Genomic DNA, 17,703 nt, shown 5'->3' with positions numbered 1-17,703 from the left:
ACACACACACACACACACACACACACACACACACACACACACACACACACATACAACCTCTCTCCCTCTCTTTTATCTGACACTGCCGGGCTGATTCCGATTTATGAGCGTATTAGCACCATTACCCGAACACGTGTCAAGGCGCTGCTTTACTAAGGAGGAGGAGAGTCACGTTTGACTGCACTTACACATATGCACCCACCAACACACACAAACACAAACACACACACCTACACACACTCCAGCAGTTGGGGAGGGTGAATGAGAAGGAGGGTGAATGGTATTTTTATTTGGATCGATTGCAGCTGGTTGTAAAAAGGCCGACAATATGCCAGACAACAAGGATACTTTCATTTTTTTTGCAGCTATGTGAGTCTGTACTTGCACAAACATAGTTAGATGGAGGGTCTAATGAGGAATGTACTGTATTAAGTCTCTGTGAGAGAGAAGCAGGCCCTGAAATAATGGTCACTAGTCTGGGGAATGTGCATGTAATAAAATCATTTAATGGGTCTAAAATGTAAAGGAGGGTCATCAACAGTATTTGTATTTACATACTACTTCTATGAGTGGTAATCAGAATTGGAACATCATTGCTATGAAGCAGAGCTGCAAAAATGTGTTGAATAATCAATCTGTGGTGTTGAATGAACATTAATTACAGACACATTTTGATTACAGAATAATTGTTTCGGTAATTTTTCAAGCAAAAATGTAACAAATGTTCTAAGTTCCAGCTTCTTAAATGCGGGGATTTGCTGCTTTCCTTTCAAATGTATGACAGTAAATAAGAATAAATCTTTTGGTTTTGGCCCATTGGTCGGACAAAGGAAGCAATCTGAAGATTTCATTTTGGGCTCTGGGAAATTGTGATGAGCATTTTTAACAATTTGCTGACTGCGATTGATCGAGTAATTATGTTATAAATCGCCAGATAATGAAAACAACTGTAGTGTGTTTTGCCAGTGCTGTATAAAATACCCAAAAGTCATACTTGAGAAAAAGTAAAGATATTGTGTTAAAATATTTTTTTCCCATGTCACCCATGCAAATGGTACTTTTACTAAAAGTAAAGGTATCTGTCATTAATCGTACCCAACTATAAAAGCTATAAATTAAACTTAACTTATCAGAATCAGTGTTTTTTCTTAACTAATGACCAATAAAATAAATAATTAATAAATACACTGCTTTAGCTCTAATGCAGCATGTGATCTGTAAAGTAACTACTAGCTAATTTTTTTTTAAAGGTAAATGTAAATGAGTAAAAAATACAATACTTGCTCACAAGATGTAGTGGAGTGGCAGTTTGAGATAGCAGCAGTTGGAAATACTCAAGCAAAGGACAGGTACCTCCAAAACTGTACTTCACTTGACTAAGATACATTTCACCACTGTTTTTACTCTGCATGTGCAGAAAATATGCCGTTTTTATTTATCAAGGGCGATGTAACATGAACTAGTTTGATGTAAAATGTCAGGTTCATTTTCACCTGCAGTCCCTTGGCTGGGGCTAAAAGAAGTATTGTAAGAAGCAAAGCAAGACAAGCAGCACAAAAAGCAAAAAACATTTTGAAGCCTAAATAATTTCCTCCGGAGTTACAACATGCTAAGTCTTAAGAGTGACATTTCTGAGATGAATCAAATGTAAGATGAGTAAATCTCACAGTGTTGACTTGAAGTCGAAATTTTGAATCATCTCATCGTACTGAATTATTTTCTGATCATTTTCAATTGCAATGAATTTCATATTTCATCCCTTTTGTTCTTGTCCATGGGGAAATGTGTTTCCACATAAACAAGATGAAAGCTCACATGCTGCACAGAGAAGCACAACATAAATGAAAAGAAACCAAATAAAAGCTGTTCTTGAACAGGCCGTCACATGCAGAGATAAGCCGTGTCTTTACAACAACAGCTGAGACAAAAAAATAACAAAGGACGACAAAAATACAGCTGCATGAGTAAATACTACAAGGACAACACACACACAAGACAAGGCAGCACATTCATCACATCACTTCAGTACACTTGTTAGATAAGGATAAACAGAGGATATTTGATATATTTTTCATCTATCATGTTCGTATCACTATCATTTCTCTAGTAACCAAAACTTTCCTCAAGATCCTCAAGAAAGACTGAAAAAGAAAAGCAAATTTTTAAAAATGTGGCACTTTGGAGCGTTACGTATTTGAGTTCTGTGTGATGTGATGCTTGTGATCCTTTCAGAACCTGCCACCAGATGTAAGAGAACATGTTTGTTTGGTAAAGCCACCAACCAATGTCATCGTGATATGAACTGTTTTTTTCAGTTAAAATAAAGATTGTGATGTAATTCCTACAAATTGTGAATCACACTGCAATCACAATAAAATAACTGCAATATGATTTTCTTTTTTACAGTATTGTGGAGCTGTAGTCATTACAAAGGTTAATAACAGTTTCTGGTTCTGTAAAAAAATCTTAAAATGACATCTACTCCTGCAGAAGACAGAATCTATGAAAATGAAAGTATTTCTCATTTCAGAAGTTTAACCGCTTGAAACAAGATGTCTTCTACTTCACTAAAAACTAAATATACGTGTGCTGGAGATTTGGAGGCTCTCGTGTAAGTTGGGTGTCCTGCTTGTGTGTAATAATAAAAGGGAGGTTGAAGTTGAGCATAGAGGTAAAGCATATATATATATATATATATATATATATATATATATATATATATATATATATATATATATATATATATATATATATATATATATATATATATATATATATATACATATTTATATATATATATATATATATATATATTTGTGTGTGTGTGTGTGTGTGTGTGTGTGTGTGTGTGTGTGTATATATATATACATACGTTTTTTTGTGTGTGTTGTGTTTACCATACAATTTTAGAGGTAATGTTCTCTGTTGTTGTCACATTGCATGTCACATTTATTTGTCTACCTGTAAAGCTGCTGCTGCTTAGAAGTCCAGTTGTGCCAGAGAAGACTTCCTGGAAACCCAACTTGTGTTTAAACCTGCAAATATATAGCCCACGTTAATTGCATACTGTACAATCATTCAGTGTTGTTAAATTAACCTTAACGTCTTACTTAAATATAAGTAAAGATATCATGTTAAAATGAAAAAAGCGAAAGCCATCCTATGTATTAGTACTTGGGTAAAGGTCCTTTGATATTATTATAAAGGTACAGGTAAATGTACTGTAAATTATACATATAATTACATGTATATATACTGTATACTATAGTTTAGCTGATTATCAGCCTGGCCAATTATCATACACGATATTCAATTTTCTGGTTATCAGAATCATTTTCTTTTTATAAAAAAAAAGAAAAAAAGATTGTTGATTAAATAAATAAAATGTTAAAATGTGCTGCTTTCGCTCTGATGCCACATGCAATCTAAAAACTAACTAGTAACTCAAGTTGTCAAATACATGAAGTATAGTAAAAAAATACAATACTCAAGTAAGTATCGCTGTATTGAACTGATATAATAACATTTTGGTGTACTCCTAAAAATTCCACCCTAATGTTGCGGCTTTTCTCTTCCTTGAAGGAAAACAAATATCCTTGAATAGCGCTGTCACTTTTTGCAGCTCTAAGCACAAACGAGCCCGTCTGGCGCGGCTGCCTCCCTTCAGACATTGAAACATCAAACATCCAGAAGATGACAGGCGCACAGTAGATACACAGTGCACACACACACACACACACACTCGGATGTGTGCATGCTAAAATAACAGTGTGGCAGCTAGCGACCACCCTGCTGGTAATAATGAGGGTGCAGAGTGGCGCCTCGGGCCGTCCCTCCAGCCTTGAGGAGGGACGAGGTCTGGCTGTGGCTCCCTCGGTGCGTGGGGATGCATCGCTGGAATCATTTAATTCATACCGTAAACGTGACAGGGTTAATGAGTGGCAAAGAGAGCCTGGGGACCAAGGGGGGTGGGGGGGGGGGGGGGTATGTGTGTGGATGGATGGGTTTGTAAAGTGTGTGTGTGTGTGTGTGTGTGTGTGTGTGTGGGTTGGTGGGTAATATGTGTGTATGTTTGTTGTGGGTATGGTCCCAACATGATAGGCTGAGGCCAGGCTGCTGTACCCTGCAGTTCTAACTGATACTCTTTAATTCTGGATGCAACGGCTTACAGAGAAACTCCTGGAAAATGGCCGGATGGCAGCATTAGCAGCACATTATGGAGTGTGTGTGTGATAGGTGTGTGTGTGTGTGTGTGGAAAGAGGTAGAGAGGGAGAAAGAAAGAGACAGAGGTGGTTCAAGAGTATCAGGTTTACAGGGAGACAGATGGCGAAGGCTGGGTGTAGTTTTTGTTTTTTTGGTCCTCATTGGTTTTAATTACCAACAGAATCTACACACACACACACACACACACACACACACACACACACACACACAAACACGTGCATCAAAACACATGTGCACACTTTTTACATGTATTCAAAGCACCCAAGCAACAGACTGCATGCACAAAAAACCCCACCACACTCAGAGAGCTGTCATTCATCGCCCTCTCTGACAACAGACCGCTCAAATTTTTGCGATCAGACACCGGCGGATGGGGGAGAGAAGGGAAGGCAAAGGAGTGAAAGAGAGGTTAGGACGGAGGACAAAAGCACGGCGCTCTGCGGAGGAGAGAAAAATGAGTGAGGACTAAATTGGCTGGGTGGAGTGATGGAAGATGGAGGGGAGAGGAGAGCGAGAGGCCGATGGTGATGGATGAGCAAATGGTGGGTGCCTGATGGGGGAACGAGGGGGCAGAGGAAGGGAGGAGGTGATGTGATTCGCGGGTCGGAAGCACCAGAGAAACTCCCCCCATACCTCAGAGCTCCCCTCCTTCTTCTCCATTAACGTGCCGTGCAGCCTGGTAACACTAGCACTTATTGTGTGTGAGGCGTGCAGTTTACACTCGCCTTTGCCCCAGACAATTAAATCTGGCATCAACACACTGGATTGCTTTCATGGTGTAGGTGCACATGATGTTTCTCTTTCCTCTAACAGGAGGTATAAAAACCTTACACAAAAGAACAAAAGGCTTGAGATTTAAGACTGGTAAGATGAAACATAAACTGGACAAATATCATGAATGTGAATCATAATTCATATTTATCGCTTGGGTTCCAAAAACAAACCCTGTTCCTGTGTTCGTTTTCAAGCTGGGGTCCCAAAAAACTGCTTGTGGGCTCCATCAAATCTCTAACTGTGGTGACATTAAGGCCACCAGCAGAAAAACAAAGGCCTCCCCCTTTCACTTCCCCCTCCCGTCCCTCCATCCCTCTCTCCCCAGGGATGCTATCAGGACATGGAAAGGTCAGGGGTCTGGTAGCAGACACACACACACACACACACACACACACACACACACACACACACACACACACACACACACACACACACACACACCAACACCGAAAGTCACACACGTCTACCTGCTCACACAAAGCACCTGCAGACACGAAACAATCATCTCTGCCATGTTGCATCCTCACTGATCAATTAAAAAGCCCTCATTTGAAGCTCTGCAGAGTGCAGTAATTGACAAGGTTCATCAATAAGTCAGTCTGACCTTTTAAAGCTGCGTCCAGTTTGTTTTTCCTCAGTTTCCCTGATGGTGAGACAATTACCAACATCATTCTCGGTTTTTCCTCTCATTTGCTTTCCGAACCTCACTGAGTAAACGAAAAAAGAATGTTACTGTCTCGATGAAAAAAATATTCCCTCTTCTGTGCAATTCCAAAACATTATCTATCGTCCATACAGAAAAACATAAAAAATGTGAAACTCTTTATTTTGTAGAGCAAACTGGATAAATATATGTTTGTTACAATTGTCACAAGTTGTGAAGGTTAGTAAAAAGCTTTCATTTTGGTGACGATTTTTAGAAGAAATGGATGCTTATTTCTCTGAGTCAAATGTAATTGTACTATGTGAGATCCAGAGCAGTCTGTTCGAGACAAGTTCAGTCTAACATTCTATATTTTTTTAAAAGACTGCCAGGTATTTCTTTATCAGAAGAATCCAATGCTTAAATGTGAAACTTGAATACAGTGGTAGGTGGAGACACAAATTAGATCTAGGTCTGCATCATCTCATTAAAGGGGATGTCAACAAAGAGAAGCTTCTTTATGAAAATCAAGAGATTTGCCCCAACGGTTGAAATTCTTCCTGCATTGCCTTGTTGGGACGAGACACAGCCAGGTCTGAAAGTGGACCAATCATGATGGACTGAATCGCAGCAAACCTGCAACTCAGCTTTGTTCTCTTTTTCGCCCATTTTCCTAAACCAGCACCAGACTTTACCTTTTCAGGAGTGTGGAGAGAAAACTGATGATCCTAACATGTTTTCTTGATTTTCATTTATGCTGTCAAAATAACAAAACTATTGAAAATTGACTATTCTCTCTCTCTCTCTCTCTCTCTCTCTATATCTATATATATATATATATATATATATATATATATATATATATATATACACACACACACATATATATATATATATATATATATATATATATATATATATATATATATATATATATCTGTTGCATCCATCTATTGTTTCTACATTTCTCTCATAATGAGGGTTTTACTGCTTCAGTTCTGTCTTGTCGAGGAGCTTTTTGTTGCTTTAACATGAACATAAATTTCTCTCACACTGCGATGTACAGTTATTGAAAGTGTTCATTATAAAATCTATTTTTGTAGTCATTTTCTGTCGAACCATTAAGTGTGTGCGCTATTGTGAGATTAATGATACAACTCTCCCTCTCTCTGTGTTGTGTGTTGGCTCTGGAAGAACAGGCCCCCCGTCTGATACAGTATCTACTTAAATAACACATCTCATTAAGCCTGCTGACTAATGAGGTGATTAGCCCCGGCTACCAATAACTAGCGTTAGCCTAGCGTAGCGTTAGCGGCTCTCTCGGAGGATTTAAGCGCAGTGATTCAGATGGAATGGCTAATATGGCTGGTGGTTCGGGCTTTTAATTGCCTGAGAGCTATTAGAACTAATGTGCAGATATGTGAGGGACAAATTACTTTAATTAGCCTCTGTTAATGTGTTTGCTCGCAGAAATATTAGCACATAACGTCAGCAGGAGAAAACGCAAAGAGCAGCAAAGAAAGGCCGGGTGCCCTGCTTTTGGATTACAGTGGAGAGCCTCAGAGTGTGTGTGATTGTGTGTGTGTGTGTGTGTGTGTGTGTGTGTGTGTGTGTGTGTGTGTGTGTGTGTTAGCAGCTCTTTGGGAAGGACAGGGGGGCCTCAGCAGCAGTGAAGTGTGCCACAGCTATTTATAGGCCCAGTTGATTGCAGATTTATTCTCCTGGGAGGCAGTAACTCAGAATAGTGTGTGTGTGTGTGTGTGTGTGTGCGGGTGTGTCGTGGGGAGGTGCGGGTTATGAAGAAGACCCACTGTGGGAGGAACAGCTGTCTGTCAGGAGGAATCCGTTGGTTAATTTCCTTTGGGGAGGAGGCAGAATTGAAGGCTGAGACGAGACATCTCTGGCTACAGAAGCTGATCGTTTGTCTTTTGGTCGAATGAAATGAAATCTTTTTTCCTTTGGGTTTCAAAGGAATTTCATTTTCATTTTCCTGCTTTCGTCAAAAAAAAAAGAAAAAAAGAAAAAAAAAGAAAGTTAAATCACAGCCATTATTTTTAGATTGATGACAGTGCAATTTTAAACAATGATCAGGTGCTTTGAATGAGTTTAACAGGCCGAGGAAAACATGTAAAACCCCAAAGAAAACCTTCGTTCACTAAAAGCTCTTTCTTCAACTGAAATATTCTTTCAACGTTGCTGGACAAAATAAAGGCCTTTCATGAAAAGGAGATGAGATGGTTAAAGAGGCTAATTTGACCTCACATAAACCTGCTGTCTGTAGCAGATCTAAGTCTAGAGACAACATTACTCTAAATGAGGCTATTTAAAAGGTGGCGTTACCCTTTTGTACACCGTGTTCCCACAAAGATTTGTGTTTGTCTTCGCTGTGGTCAGGACTGCATGTGTACATCGAGGAGGAAGAATAAAGCAGCAGAGTAAACAAGGAGGTGCAGGAGGCTGGATCCGGCTTTTGACAGGGGGATGGGAAATACTGCGGCTGGCGCAGTGAATTAGATGAATTCCAGTCTGCTGGCATTTATTGCACAGACAGTGGTGAGCGGGGCAGGAGGGGAGGGAGAAGTAAAGCTGGTGTTGACACGTTAAATAAAAGCAACGTATACACAGAAGGGAACATGCTCGCTCACGGTGATGTGATTATTATTACTGTGGGTTTTTTTTGGTGAGTTTCTGTCTTCTCACTTGTCCTGACAGCTGTATTGGTCTCTGTGTCCTTTTTTTAATTTTTTGGGATTTCTTCGTGGATTTCAAAAGCTGATCTGACAGAGACAAAGAGCCAACAACTGCCTCAGAATTGTTTGGCTGCTTTCAGAAAGGCTGAGTAAAAAAGAAGTGCATCAGGCTTAACCCCGTCTCTTCCTGAGCTCTGCGGGCCGAGTGGCAGACAGACCGTGCCAAAAAATGCGAACAATGCCAGTGAGCTCAGCGCTGGTTTAAATGAGCCATTCAGAGGACAGAGGCAGTTAAAATTAAAGGTCTGAGCCTTATTTATAGTGTGATCTGACACAATATGCTATTTTGTAGCGTTTTAAAAGAATGATTGAAGCTTTCTTTGCTATTAAGTCACTGATTAAGCTTTTTAATACCGACTGTATATGACGGCTAAACACAAGTTGTACGAACATGTTGGTGTGGATAAAGGTTTGTTTGAAGTATCTGCAAAAGTGCACAAAATTAACTTAAATTCAAACTTTGCTTGCGACTGGCTAAAGAAGCTCTGAAAACGATCCCTTCAGGCTGCTAACCATTCTGAAGACTGACGAACACGTGAGCGAACAAAAATGTAGCCGTGATCTCGAATCAGCGGTTTAAGTTGCAACAGTAATGAGCACTTACTGGCCAGCAAAAACACACACCACTGTGGCTTGTGGGAGGACAAAAAGAGTGCTGTTTACAGTGACAATGAGATGACTAACGAACAGGCTACACACACACACACACACACACACACACACACACACACACACACACACACACACACTCTCCACACCCCTGATGTTGTTCCAGAGGATCGGGCCTGCGCCTCGGTGCAGGATCATGTGTGCTGAGGCCAGTCTGGCAAAGATGGTGGTGATGGATCGCGTGGGGCTGGCGAGGCTGGCAGGGGCTCCTCAGAGTGGAGTGATATGCCAGCCGACCTGCTGCCAACAAAGGCAGCGTTACAAATACCTCACATTAGGGGAATTATGTCTTTATGTGCCATCCAAACGGGTGCAGGAGCGAGACAATGGCGTGAGGGAGATGGCATTTCCGTAACAATTAGCTGCATGTAAATCTGTTTTTCCTCATCTTTTTCTTTCCTCTTTCCTTGTGCCTCACGGGTGTTAGTGCACAAAAACAAGAACAGCAGAGTAAAAAACAAGACCGCTGCAATAATGTGAAAAAAAAAAAAAAAAAAAAAAAACTCTGTAAAATGAAATAAATCTGTTTTACAAAATGACTTCAGGGGAGAGATGAGCAGATACTGAACTGTGCGTCTGTATTAGAAATGTCTGGCGATGTAATCTTCTCAAATGTCTGAAACTCGCTCTTCAAGCTTAAAAAAAAAACAAGGATGTACGATAATAACACACATATACACAGAAACATGGGATGTTCCCAAACAGACAAGTGAAGGTGAAGGTTTCTCACCCTTCACTTGAATGAAAAAAAGACCTGCTGCCCTTTAAAATGCAATTTCCTGAAACAAGACACATGGACCAAATTGTGCTGTGTTTTTTCCTCCTCTGCCCGCCTATTACTGCTAGAGCTCTGTGAAAGCCCTGGCCAGGCTTTCCGCAGGCACTTTGGCAAGCATGAGCATCCAGTCTATTTTTCTCGGATAAGGAGGGGAGAGAGGGGGGCTGGAGGAGGAGGAGGAGGAGGAATAGGAGGAGGTGGTGGTGGTGTTTTTGTCTGCCCGTGTGAGAGGGAAGGAGGAGGAGGAGAGGAAGCAGAGGAGGGGTGGATAGACAGAAAAGAGGGAGGTATGTTAGAGGGTAAAGAAGAAGATGGTACAGCAATGTGGGAGTTGGGGGGGGTGGCTGTCGGAGAAAAACACATAAACAGCTAATCAATCAGCGTAGAAAAGAGACAGAGGTGCACAGAGCGGAGCAGGGATGGAGATGCACACAGACTGACAGATGGGGACAGAGAAGGCGGGACTCGTCTTCGTCTCCCTGCACAGCTGGCTGTGGCTGGCAGAGCGCTGGCTTTCTGTACGCACTGCTGTCCTCTCCCCTCTCCCACTGGACATCCTATCTGCATGTCTGTATGTCTGGACCCTGGTGGTGGGTCTAGATGGTGATGGGACATGAGCTCAAACATCCTCTGTGCGGTCAGAGTGCTGCCCACCCCACCACTACCCCTACCCTGTAATTTAATCTCCCACTGGAGTCCAAGTGTGGTTATGTTTTTGTTTGTTTGTTTTTTATGCTGGGGGTCTCAGAGGAGGAACAGGAAGGGCCACTGAGAAGGAAATAATTCCCAAAGTAGCTCAGGTGCTCCACACTGATACAGCACACCTCACACACCTACTTTTATCTTTTTTAAAAAATGAATTAACACTGTGACTGCTATATATGATCCCTTCTAAATAAATTCTGATGTGCTCTAGTCTTTGTTTAAAAGGGTTTCCTTTGTGAGAAGAGCCCATGACCTTTAACATGGCTGCATCCTCTCTTGCTGCTCTCAGAGAACACACAGACTGAAAGCCCAGTGGACTTCTATAGCCTGAAGACTTGCTATTTTTGTGAGCTAAATTAGGAGGCCAAAAATGGCATGAGGGGCTGTATTATTGTCCCATTTCCTATAATAATGTTACTTCTTTGTCCTTTGAAAAATGATGTCATAGTGCTCTGACAGAAAGTGTCCTTCATCCAGACTCTTTCTGCATAACACAAGTCAGAATGTACCTGAATGTTTCCAAGACAACCCACTCCACTTTTCCTACAGACAACCAACTGTGATCCTGAAGAGGAAAAATACTGCTGTTTGAATGGATGAATTCAATCAGTGTGCTGAGAATAAGCTCCTTGTGAGAAAAGCCACCTATAAAGGTTTTCCAGGATACTGCAGGTTCACAGGTAATAAAAAATGTCATTGTTGATAATTAGATGAGTGAATGTGCCAACATCGTAACACCTAATCAATTTCCTTTTATCCTGCACATCATTCTTAGAGTTCATTTTTCCTGTAATTGGACTTTTGTTGGGGGGAAAGTGAGCTAATATCCATGCCAGGGACTGCAGTCATGGGTGTGCAGCAAGAATGAAAGGGGCTGAGCACACAGCACTCTGAGCATTTAAGTAAAGGGATGAATGCCAATCCAAACTATCTGGGATCCTTTTGTTTGACGTTTTACAATCAGTTTCATGGGTGAGATTGTAATAAATGCTGGACAGAAATAAACAAACAGCATTCTGATAAAGGTGTTGTTATTTCCAAAGTGGGTGAGAACTGAGTGGAGGGCAGTGGATATGGCATCCCCTGTGGATTTGTTGGCTCTGAATCTAAATTGGTGAGGGTCCAGGCTGGCTGGGATGAGAACCAGTTTCTCAAAGCACTTAATCAGAATGGGGGTGAGTGCCACAGGGTGTTAGTCATGAAGAATAGACACTGCGGACTTTTTAAGTACAAGGACAATAGTAGCTGTCTTAAAGCATGTGGGGTAAGTCTCCCGTTACTGTGACATGTTCAAGATGTCAGTAATAACATCGACTACCCGGTGGGCACATGTTCTAAGTAGACAGCCACGGATGTTATCAGGCCCAGCTGCTTTACTCACATTCACACTATGCAGGATTTTTCTCACATCTGCTGTGGGCACTGGGAGTTGCCAGTCCTTTGGTGGTGGAGTAGATTTGGGTCTTTGAGTCAAAGAACACATGGTTAAAGTAATTTCATAAGCTTTCTATCTATTCCTTTGTAGCCTTGGTAGGAGTTCAAGCTAAAATTTTAATTAAAAAAAAAAATTAAACAAAAAACTGAGCTATATAAGCTGGAGGTGCATTAATTCCATCTGGAATTGTCCAGTTAGAAAAGCCTGAATAGATGTAAAGTCATGGACAGGAACCCAGGGTTTTGTCCACAAAATGAAGCATGGGGTTGTGGAAAAATTAATGGGCAAAAGCTTCAAGTACCTGACTCGTTTAGGAACTACTATTATTCTGAATATTAAACAGACAAAGATGCTGAAAATGAATTCAGTTAATACATATTGAAGGGTAAAAGCACCTTAACCCACTTTACCCACAGAGCTCAATTATTCTCAGACTGAGGTTGGGGAATGTCTTTGTCATTTAGTGCTTCATAATGTGGGAGATGAACCCTAGTGAGACTTCAACTGTGAATACAGGCTATTGAAAAAAAAAAAAACACTGCTTTATTCCAGGTCCCAAGGACTTGGATTTATATAAGCACTCATCAAAATGTAACTCACTTTTTCCTCTTTAGGCAGAGATTTAGTCTGACAAGGCTTCCAGACTGGAGGTCAGGGTTTACCCACCCCTTCATATTCCACTGTATCAATGCACCAAAGCAGATTTACAACAGGTGGAGCGGCTTGTTTCTGCTTGGCACAGCGCCCAGTCAGGTTGACTGCACATGTGACATGTGACAAAGCAGAGTGTGGCTGCCTCTTGGTCACGTTTTCTACACCACGTTTCAATTTGCCCTGCGAGTGAAAACAAACATTTAGCAGTGCTTCTTCATGTCTGCTTGTTACTTCTTGGATGGTGTTGCCCTGATAATATGCCTCTAAATAAAAATGTGCCATCATATTGCCCTGTGGCTGTTACGGCTTTAATTCAGCAATTTACTTATATGCTGGTGCAGAGGCCACGCTTATTTCTGTTTATTTTTCACATTTCCCCTCCAGGAGACATTTAATGTGTCTCATTTTCTAAAAGGGAAAAATAGGATGTGATTGCCAGCTGCATTTTAGGAGCAGCTATCATCTGTCATGCAGTGAAAGGACAAAGGGAAGCTCCTCACTATCTGTCCCGTTGTGCTTTACACTGCTGCTCTGATGGCATTTACATGTCAGCCACATAAAACAGGCTATTTACATGTGAGCGCTGCTGATATAATGTCATGTGGCATCTCTTTATAGGCACAGTCGGCAGGCACAGTGATTTATTGACTGCCTGTCCCGAGAGTCTGCGCATTAGTATAGGATAATCCAAACACTTTTATTTCCAAAAGCAGAAGCTATTTATCTGCACAAAATGCAGCTGATTTTTTTTCATCATCAAGATGATGATTTTAGATGTATGCTGCTTTAAATAAGGCACTGACACAACACTGCTAATCCTTCAGGTAACTTTAGCGCTATCACTCTCGTCTATATATGACATTCAAAGCTGAAGCACTGTAAGGGCCGATAGGCTGACTGCCTCATAGTATTATTGACAGATGCCCTCAAAACAAATCAACAGGATGCCTACCTACCTATCTGCACTTGGAATAATCACTGTGAGCACACAGAGACAATATGGATGCCTGCTTACACATTAAAGTCAGATGAATGGATGTTTTTCTACAACATAACCCTAGAAATATCCATTGGGGTTTCTATTTGTTTCAGATTTAGAGACTGAAAGTGTAAATTTTAGCATGTCTTCCATTTTACAATGACAGACAGCAGTGAAAATATAGCCATAAAAGGAACAGCACACCAGCAACAACAACACCAAAAAAACAATGTGAAATATTCAGCGTAATGATATGCTTTGAAAGACCGGGCACACTTTCAAACGGATTAGCTGACAGCTTCAAAGATGACCCACTCAGTAAATACAGACACGGTTTGTCTGTGAGACCGCTGTCCCTTGTGAGTGTGTTTGAAAGTGTGTGTGTGCGTTAATGTGTACGTTGCTTGTAGCGGACGTGTGCGTTTGAGGCGTGGGCTGCAAAGTGAGCAAGAAAAAATACATGAGCGAGATAAAAAAGATGATGAGGGGATCAAGATGGGATGGAGAGAAGGGAAGAGAGGGAGAGAGAGAGGGAGAGGGAGGGATGGTGGCTTTTCTTTTGTCTTGAGCTGCAGCCTGTTTCATTAGCACACCAGCCAGCTCCCCTCCTCCTCCTTGCTGGCTCCCCAGCCCCAGACGGAGAGCCCAGTTACTGTCCTAATGGCAGCTCTGTATTCATTATCACCTCCGCATACGCCTCCACCCCCCCACTCTGCCCGGGATGGGGGGCTGCGGTAATTGATAATTAAAGAGCAATAACACAGCGGTCAATGCAATCTCACCACAGGAGCGCCTGAGACCCCCACCTCACACACACACACACACACACACACAGAACACAACAAAAAGGTTGCACTGATCATTGTGCTAAATGCACAGATGAATTGTATATGTTCATACAACACACACACACACAGAAAAATATGTGATCTTTTGGCACAAACACTAAGAAACGCAGCATAATGTGTGTCCACAAGTTTGCATGTAAATGCAAATAAACACACGCCTACACACACCGCTGGTAGCCATCTCAATAGCCACAATCAAACACCCAGAAACAAACACACCAACACACAGAAGAGGAGAACCAAGCAGAGGAGCAGTGAAGAGCAGAGCCTGAAGCAAAAAAAAAAAAAACAAAAAAAACAAAGAGACACACATGTTCATTTAGGGGAGCAGGCAGATCAATACATTTACATAGAAGCGAGGACACAGCACTATTGATTATGAATGGTGACTATTCCACTGGCAGTGCCAGTGCCTGTGTAGAGCTTATTAACATCTCATTAGTCAGCACGTTTCATGAGCCACAAATACCTCCAACAATTGCGGCTAATTAAAGTGCTGCTCACATCCATTCAGGACACAACAAAACACTGAAACTGGACTTGTGCCAAAGGCAGTGAAAACACACGAGCAACAGTGCTGCGATCAAACACTTTGTCAGTGTACATTCGGTGTCAGGCGTGAGTGTATGTGTCAGTGTGTGTGTGTGTTTGTTAGATCAAGTTGTCATAGAAGAACCCCACTCATTCACACACACACACACACACCACACACACACACACACACACACACACACACACACACACACACACACACACACACACACACACACACACACAGTGACAGAAAGACAGACAGAATTTATTAAAGAGGGTGAGATCCCTCTCTCCTCTTGAAATTCGTTTAGCGCAGCGATGAGGATTCAATCTGCTGCTTGATGCACTATGTGGGATGTAATTACAGAAGGAAAGAGCCAGGCAGAGCTTCCACTGATTAGAGAGAGAGAGAGAGACAGAGAGAGAGAGAGAGAGAGAGAGAAAGAGACTAATGATTATGTATGTACTGTATGTGTCTGTGTGGGAGAGACACAGGTGACATTTCCTCTGCACTATGTACACTACAGTTTCTGTTTGATGTTAAAGGAACGAAACATATTTGAGACTGCTTGTATGACGAGGTTTTGGATCTCCAAAGGCTCTTGTTTCAAGCAATCTGTCCCCTCTCCTGGCTCTTGATGTGCCCGAATATGCCAGCATAAACAATTCAACAAAAAATATACTTTGCAAAACAAATAACAATGAACAATTGCTAAACATAAACTATCTTTTGCTACCTTACTGCAATTTAGCATTTTGGATACTTTGGTTAAGAGCTAATATCATATTAATCCAACTTGAAGTTAACATCTGGTGACAAAACAGAATAAAAACCAAAAACCAGAATAAATGTTTGTATAAAAGAAATGTATTCATCAAATAGGAGTATGTTTACATATGTAAATATATAGTATCTCATGAAAACATCAGGGTTTATACAGAAGATGCGATTAATTAATTTCCTCATTTAGTCCTCATACTTCAAACTGTGTTCAGTGTCACTTTCTCTGCATAAAATTGTATTTTGTTAAGCTGCCTTATCTGAGAGACTTTTTTAGAACCCCAGAAATGAAGATGGAGGCATTACAGTTTTTCTCGATTGTTTACACACATTTTCTGAAAGCATGCCTCATACTCTCAGAACTCTACACACAAATCAAAAATCACACACGCAATGGGCAAAACCCCTCAATTCTCCTGCAAAATGTAACTTTACATTCAAAACAATGTTATTTCTTCTCAAAATGGTATTTTGTTTTCAAATGGCACATACAAACCATCAAATGAACAGACATTTAGAAGAACCAGTTGAACACTGATGTGCTCAATGTAAAACACTATGATGAATGGACAACACTTCTTCTTCTTTGATCATAATGACTTAGGCCTTTTTTTGTTCAGTGTTACACTTACTACAGACAGCTCATACATGACTGTGTTGTAAAATATTGAGAATATTGTTTTTATACTCAGGACACACAAATATGCGGTAACAAATATATTTTATCCACCTTATGTTGGTAATCTTTCAGTTCTGCATTATGCTAAAGCTCTGATTGCTAATTGTAAAACTGTGTGACAGGTGTTTGACCATGTGAGGAGTCAGTGTGCATAGTAGGGCAACTGACTTTAGAATTTTGAATGACAGTGTGTTCCTTGTGAAAACAAGAGATTTTCTCCATGAAAGTTGTGCCAAATGCAGAGAATTGTGTGTAGTGTTTTGAAAAAAGTGTGTTTTAGAACTGCAGTTTGAGTGTAAAGCAGGAATTGTGCTTGTAGTTTAGCAGAATTGGTTCAGGGGGTTGGTGCATGAGTTATATGTTGTAGTCAGTGTGTCTCAATTACCAGTTTTTGTGTGTAAACAATCCAGAAAAACTGTAATATAATGACGAGCCATTGTGAAGCCTACCACAGTTGTGAATAGCTGGGGTCTTTGTATAGACGCTGTTGTATGCTGTACAGATTGTGAAGCCTTTTGAGGTAAATTTCAGGGTTTGCAATTTTGGCCTCAACAAATAAAAATGGACTTGAATTGCTCGGTGCTCTGTCGTTTAAAGACACGTTTCATTTCTTCTCTTTGCATGTACGTTTTGTCGAAACATCCTAGTTGCCCCTCATTAAACTCTTGATGTGTAACCACTGAGTTCCAGGCGTCATCTCTCAAGGTCTCACCATGTTAATTCTCCTTTTTCTGGATTTACACATTAATAATCCTATTCTGTTGAGAATAAGACCACAATTATCCTCTGCCTACACTTTGAACCCTCATTAAATCAGTAATGACTGAGGCCTTAATCATGTACGCACAGGTTGTGTGCAGGCCAAACGATTAACTGTCTGTGTGATATCTGTGACATGTGTTTCACATTTTGGAAATGTGCATGTAAATTCCTTGGTGAGCCAACTATCAGGGAACCCCACTGCGCAAGATGTTACAAGTTACTCTATGGATGTTTTCGACCTGACACACACAATGAAACACCTCAAGTTCGGATAACCAAACTATACCAGTGTCCATAGGCCAACGGTCTCCTTGTTGGAGACAAACGTAGACAGAAAAAGAGGCTGACAAATCAAATCCTGCGAGGAGACGTGACATTTCTCAGTGACTGGCAGGTTATGAATAACTGACTGTTATAACTGAAGTTATTCCAGCCAATCAAATGGTCGAGGAAACATCAGATGAAAATTTCTGACAGATTAAAAATC

At 40.9% G+C, this 17,703-nt stretch overlaps 1 long non-coding RNA gene across 1 annotated transcript in view; it reads right to left on the bottom strand.

Annotated features, from left to right (window-relative positions):
* Positions 1 to 17,703, bottom strand: part of LOC119024525 — a 48,640-nt gene that overhangs the window by 21,655 nt on the left and 9,282 nt on the right. Inside the window, exon 4 of the long non-coding RNA XR_005076489.1 lies at positions 2,962 to 3,035. This is a non-coding gene — a long non-coding RNA (uncharacterized LOC119024525). The remainder of the gene's footprint in view (positions 1 to 2,961; positions 3,036 to 17,703) is intronic.

Source organism: Acanthopagrus latus, chromosome 1 (assembly GCF_904848185.1).
Source record: "Acanthopagrus latus isolate v.2019 chromosome 1, fAcaLat1.1, whole genome shotgun sequence".
NCBI lineage: Eukaryota > Metazoa > Chordata > Actinopteri > Spariformes > Sparidae > Acanthopagrus > Acanthopagrus latus.
The sequence above is the reverse complement of the archived record's forward strand: the minus strand, read 5'-3'. Positions and strand labels throughout refer to the sequence as shown.